Source organism: Oncorhynchus gorbuscha, linkage group LG08 (genome assembly GCF_021184085.1).
Source record: "Oncorhynchus gorbuscha isolate QuinsamMale2020 ecotype Even-year linkage group LG08, OgorEven_v1.0, whole genome shotgun sequence".
NCBI lineage: Eukaryota > Metazoa > Chordata > Actinopteri > Salmoniformes > Salmonidae > Oncorhynchus > Oncorhynchus gorbuscha.
Window position 1 is genome coordinate 21,029,950 of NC_060180.1, and position 6,000 is coordinate 21,035,949.

Consider the following 6,000-nt stretch of genomic DNA (forward strand, 5'->3'; position numbering starts at 1 on the left):
AAAAACCTGAATATCTCATTTTGAATAATATGTAAATACTGACCTATTTCTCCTAATATAAAAAAAAACTTCGCAATACAGTAGAGAAATAACAATAGAGATGGAACGGAAATGTTATTTATGAGACTTGGAAGTCAAATTATTAACTTGGAATATACTTTTTTTATCACTTTGATGCAAAACGTGATTTTCCTGTGTTTTATATATATCTCCACACTACGAAGTTGGAATAATACAGTGAAATTGTGAAAATGATAATGCTCTTTAAGTGTATGAGCTGTTTGAAAAGACTGCCTTAAAAGCCTGCTTTGGTTGGGATGGAGTTTTGGCCTGCCTCACCAGGCGGGAAATTATTTAATAGACCAATAACAAAGAGAGTTCCAAACCTCTCAGCCAATAACAGCTGGTTTTCAGTTATCCCCTCCCGTCTCAGACAGTCAAAGCAAAGTTCTTGCTAGATAAGTAGCTAAGAAGCTATTTGTTTCTTTTTTACCATTTTAAATTAAATCAATCTTAATAGTTTGTACTTAATAGTTACCCAGAATTTTTTTTTCACCTTTATTTAACTGTAACGACGTTCGTCTGTTGTATGAAGAGAGTCAGACCGAAATGCAGCGTGTAGGTTACTCATGACTTTAATGAAAATAATCGCGGTACATGAAATAACTGTATATGAAAACAACAAACGAAACGTGAAACCTATTACAGCCTATCTGGTGACTACAACACTAAGACAGGAACAAACGCCCACAAATACAACGCGAAAGTCAGGCTGTCTAAATACGGTTCTCAATCAGAGACAACGACAAGCACCTGACTCTGATTGAGAATCGCCCCAGGCAGCCAAGCCTAACTAGACACACCCCTAATCATACACAATCCCAATACGAAACACAACATATAAACCCATGTCACACCCTGGCTTACCCAAACATATACCAAAAACACAAAATATAATGACCAAGGCGTGACATTAACCAGGTAGGCTAGTTGAGAACAGGTTCTCATTTGCAACTGCGACCTGGCCAAGATAAAGCATAGCAGTGTGAACAGACAACACAGAGTTACACATGGAGTAAACAATTAACAAGTCAATAACACAGAGAAAAAAGGGGAGTCTATATACAATGTGTGCAAAAGGCATGAGGAGGTAGGCGAATAATTACAATATTGCAGATTAACACTGGAGTGATAAATGATCAGATGATCATGTACAGGTAGAGATATTGGTGTGCAAAAGAGCAGAAAAGTAAATAAATAAAAACTGTGGGGATGAGGTAGGTGAAAATGGGTGTGCTGTTTACCAATAGATTATGTACAGCTGCAGCGATCGGTTAGCTGCTCAGCTAGCTGATGTTTGAAGATGGTGAGGGAGATAAAAGTCTCCAACTTCAGCGATTTTTGCAATTCGTTCCAGTCACAGGCAGCAGAGTACTGGAACGAAAGGCGGCCGAATGAGGTGTTGGCTTTAGGGATGATCAATGAGATACACCTGCTGGAGCGCGTGCTACGGATGGGTGTTGCCATCGTGACCAGTGAGCTGAGATAAGGCGGAGCTTTGCCTAGCATGGCCTTGTAGATGACCTGGAGCCAGTGGGTCTGGCGACGAATATGTAGCGAGGGCCAGCCGACTAGAGCATACAAGTCGCAGTGGTGGGTAGTATAAGGTGCTTTAGTGACAAAACGGATGGCACTGTGATAAACTGCATCCAGTTTGCTGAGTAGAGTGTTGGAAGCAATTTTGTAGATGATGTCGCCGAAGTCGAGGATCGGTAGGATAGTCAGTTTTACTAGGGTAAGCTTGGCAGCGTGAGTGAAGGAGGCTTTGTTGCGGAATAGAAAGCCAATTCTTGATTTGATTTTCGATTGGAGATGTTTGATATGGGTCTGGAAGGAGAGTTTGCAGTCTAGCCAGACACCTAGGTACTTATAGGTGTCCACATATTCAAGGTCGGAACCATCCAGTGTGGTGATGCTAATCGGGCATGCGGGTGCAGGCAGCGATCGGTTGAAAAGCATGCATTTGGTTTTACTAGCGTTTAAGAGCAGTTGGAGGCCACGGACGGAAGGAGTGTTGTATGGCATTGAAGCTGGATTGGAGGTTAGATAGCACAGTGTCCAATGATATTGTGTGTGTCAATTTGATATTGAGATAAAAACAGCTGTATTGGACCTTTAACACAAAAATTAAAACAGATAATCAAACTGGCTAATGTTTCAAAAGTCTTAGCACATTTCCAATTGACTGAGTATAACAAACAAATTCACAGTCACTTGTTCACTGCACCAAATCAGTCTTTTACTTTGAATACATATGCAAAATGAACTGCTTTTCACAACGGGTTAGCAGACAAGGTCGCGAAAATGATGCGCTTGCTACAATGGAGCAGAAGGCCAGGTCTTGTGATTCTGTCCAGATAGCTAGCAGACAATGACAAGAATCTGCCATGTGGGGAATCGTAGGTGGCTCGTTTCAGCTAGTTGTATCTTGTTCTTGATACAAGGTCTTGTTTTAAATTGTTTACACTGATGTTATGTACAGTTGAAGTTGGAAGTTTACATACACTTATGTTAGATATTAAAACACATTTCACATTTTACACATCAACCACTCCACAAATTTCTTGTTAACAATCTATAGTTTTGGCAAGTCGGTTAGGACATCTATTTTGTGCATGACAAGCAATTTTTCCAACAATTGTTTACAGACGGATTATTTCACTTAATCACAATTCGTTTCTCCGCTACTACTACTAGTTTGATGGTTGTAGCCATCAATTGTCCCATTAACATTCACCCATATTAGCAAACTTCACATTTCTCTAGTATAGGCTACTTATTATCAGGAACAATATCAGCAAAATGCCTGCGATAAGTGATCGGTATGGTCGGTGTCGATAATGTTTTGTTTATCGTCACAGCTCTACCTCATACCCATTGGGATAAAACTATGAACTAACACATAAGGAATCACATAGTAACCAAAAAAAGTGTTAAACAAATCAAAATATATTTTATATTTGAGATTCTTCAAAGTAGCCACCCTTTGCCTTGATGACAGCTTTGCACATTATTTGCATTAATACACAATCAAAGGTTAATACATCATCAATTAGTACACAATTAAAGGTTCTAAACATAAGACATGGAGCATTACAAGTGTTCTCAGTTTTTAGTTTTGTACTAAGAGTTTTAAAAATGTACAACTTATATCTGAAATGTGTGCCAAAGTGATACTTTCTTTTTTAAATGTATCATTTGAGAAGTAGGTTTTTTGAAAAGTATGAGATTACATTTTACCATTGTCTGACCAATGTCCTTGAGCAATATGAGACAGGAGAGATTGTGTGAGTTTGGAGGCAAATCTGTGCGAAAAGAGACATATTTCAGATCAATTCTATCTAAATGTGAAATGATGAGTAGGCTTCTGAAAAACACTAGACTCGACCATATTTTATATTTTATTAAGTGGCGGTCTGTTTGTGATAAAAATGTCAAATCCTTGTCACTCAAAATAAACATTAAATACAGTCAGTTTGATGACATTTACCCAGAAGGCACTGGACACATTCCAGTGTCCATAGTGGTGTACCACTTACAGTACCCCAATGCATTGTAGGTGGTGTATTGTGAAGATATTGGAACAAAGCCACTGTATTGCTGCTAAAAACTTAATCAACATCCTATGCTTTTGATTTTCAATTATACGGTTTAGCATGAGTGAAAGGAGGATGGATGTAAAAGTTATGATCTGTCATGTCCACGTAATATGTTCTGAAAGGCTATCTCACGCACATGCTCAAACACAGTGGTCATATGACTCCAATCGACCACGTCATGCAGTTTTGGAAAAAATCAATTATGAATTCACATAATACTCCATTCATAGAGCCCAGAGACAGCCCCCACACTGTACTTCCCAATACTACCCACCGGAGTGGCCTTATACAAGAGCTGGGCAAGAAGGACAAAAATCTATAATGTGATACATTTGCTGAATTGATGCAATAATGCTAAATAGAACGATATGTTTATGACATTAATGTGCACCACAGTTTTCTTTATTATTATCCTTTAAACTGGGGGAGAGGACAAGCTCCCTGCAAAAAAAAAGTCCAGTTCCACCATGTTTCGCAGAGTTATCCACAAAAAGTGTTTTTGAGTGATGTAAATGAATATAAAATGGGCCCAGATGTGTTTAAGTTGAAGAGCTGTGTTTATTTTTTTAAGGTTCCAAACACATGTCATTTTCTTAACCCATCTAGTGACTAAATGACAGCATAGGTTTTATGTATTATGCTAGATAGTCTTAGGTGTTAGCCTGGGAGAAGTTACAGGAGAGACGGGTGGGACGAAAGTAACACAATGTTAACTGATGACCTGGAATACATTTTTTTTAAACACAGGCCATTGTCTCTAATTCATATTGCTTTTATAATTTAAGCAAAATATCAACAAGTGACTGATATTGTTGAACGTTTGAAAATTATACCGTCGCAGTCAAAAGTTTCTTTATCTTTATTTTTACTATTTTCTATATTGTAGAATAACAGCGAAGACATTACAACTATGAAATAACAAATATGGAATCATGTAGGAACCACAAATGTTTTTATCAAATCAAAATATATTTTATATTTCCGATTCTTCAAGGTAGCCATCCTTTCCCTTGATAACAGCTTTGCACACTCTTGGCATTTTCTCAACCAGCTTCATGAGGTAGTCACCTGGAATGTATTTCAATTAACAGGCGTGCCTTGTTAAAAGTACATTTGTGGTATTTATTTCCTTCTTAATGCGTTTGAGCCAATCAGTTGTGTCAAGGTAGGGGTGCTTGTTGGAGCGAACCATTGAGGAAAGCTCAGCATTGCATGTAGATAGGTTTGGCTGCTAGGCTGAAGTAGCAAGGACATGCACATTAAGAGAAGATGATAGCCAGGCCATATGACACCCAGACCATACTCTATTTTTGAAAGAATACATTAACCAAGACCATATGTGCATCCATGACAGCTGAACGTGCTGTGGTCAGCAGGATACAGGAAGAAAGATGTAGGCAAGATAACTGATGACTAACACGTAAAACATAAGCATGCAATACATACATTATTTTTAGAACATGGAAAGAGTTCTGCCATCGTTGTAACCAAAAGCAGATACTAAGGGGGAGTAAATTTATTTACATATGTGATGTACCCCAATACTATGTATGTATAAAAGCAGAGCCAGTGCTAAGAAGCGGCGGCTGTTCCGCGGACCAGCACGGCTCTTAATAACTTGTATTAAAGTCTACATTGAATTCACAAAGTTCTTCTGAGAGTATTATATTTCTGAAACAATTATCCACGACATGCTATACACAGATAACCCTATTTGGTAAAAGACAAGAGCCCATAGTATGGCAAGAACAGCTCAAATAAGCAAAGAGAAACAAACATTTTAAGAACTTTGAAAGTTTCTTCAAGTGCAGTCACAAAAACCATCAAGCGCTACGATGAAACTGGCTCTCATGAGGACCGCCACAGGAAAGGAAGACCCAGAGTTACCTCTGCTGCAGAGGATAAGTTAATTAGAGTTAATTGCACCTCAGATTGCAGCCCAAATAAATGCTTCACAGAGCTCAAGTAACAGACACATCTCAACATCAACTGAGAGGAGACTGCGTGAATCAGGCCTTCATAGTTGAACTTTTAAACGACACCAATAAGAAGAAGAGACTTGCTTGGGCCAAGAAACACGAGCAATGGACATTAGACCGGTGGAAATCTGTCCTTTGGTCTGATGAGTCCAAATTTCAGATTTTTGGTTCCAACCGCTGTGTTTTTGTGAGACGCAGAGTAGGTGAACGGATTATTTCTGCATGTGTGTTTTCCGCATGTGTGGTTCCCACCACGAAGCATGGAGGAGGAAGTGTGATGGTGTGGGGGTGCTTTTCTGGTAACACTGTCTAATTTATTTATAATTCAAGGCATACTTAACCAGCATGGCAACCACAGCATT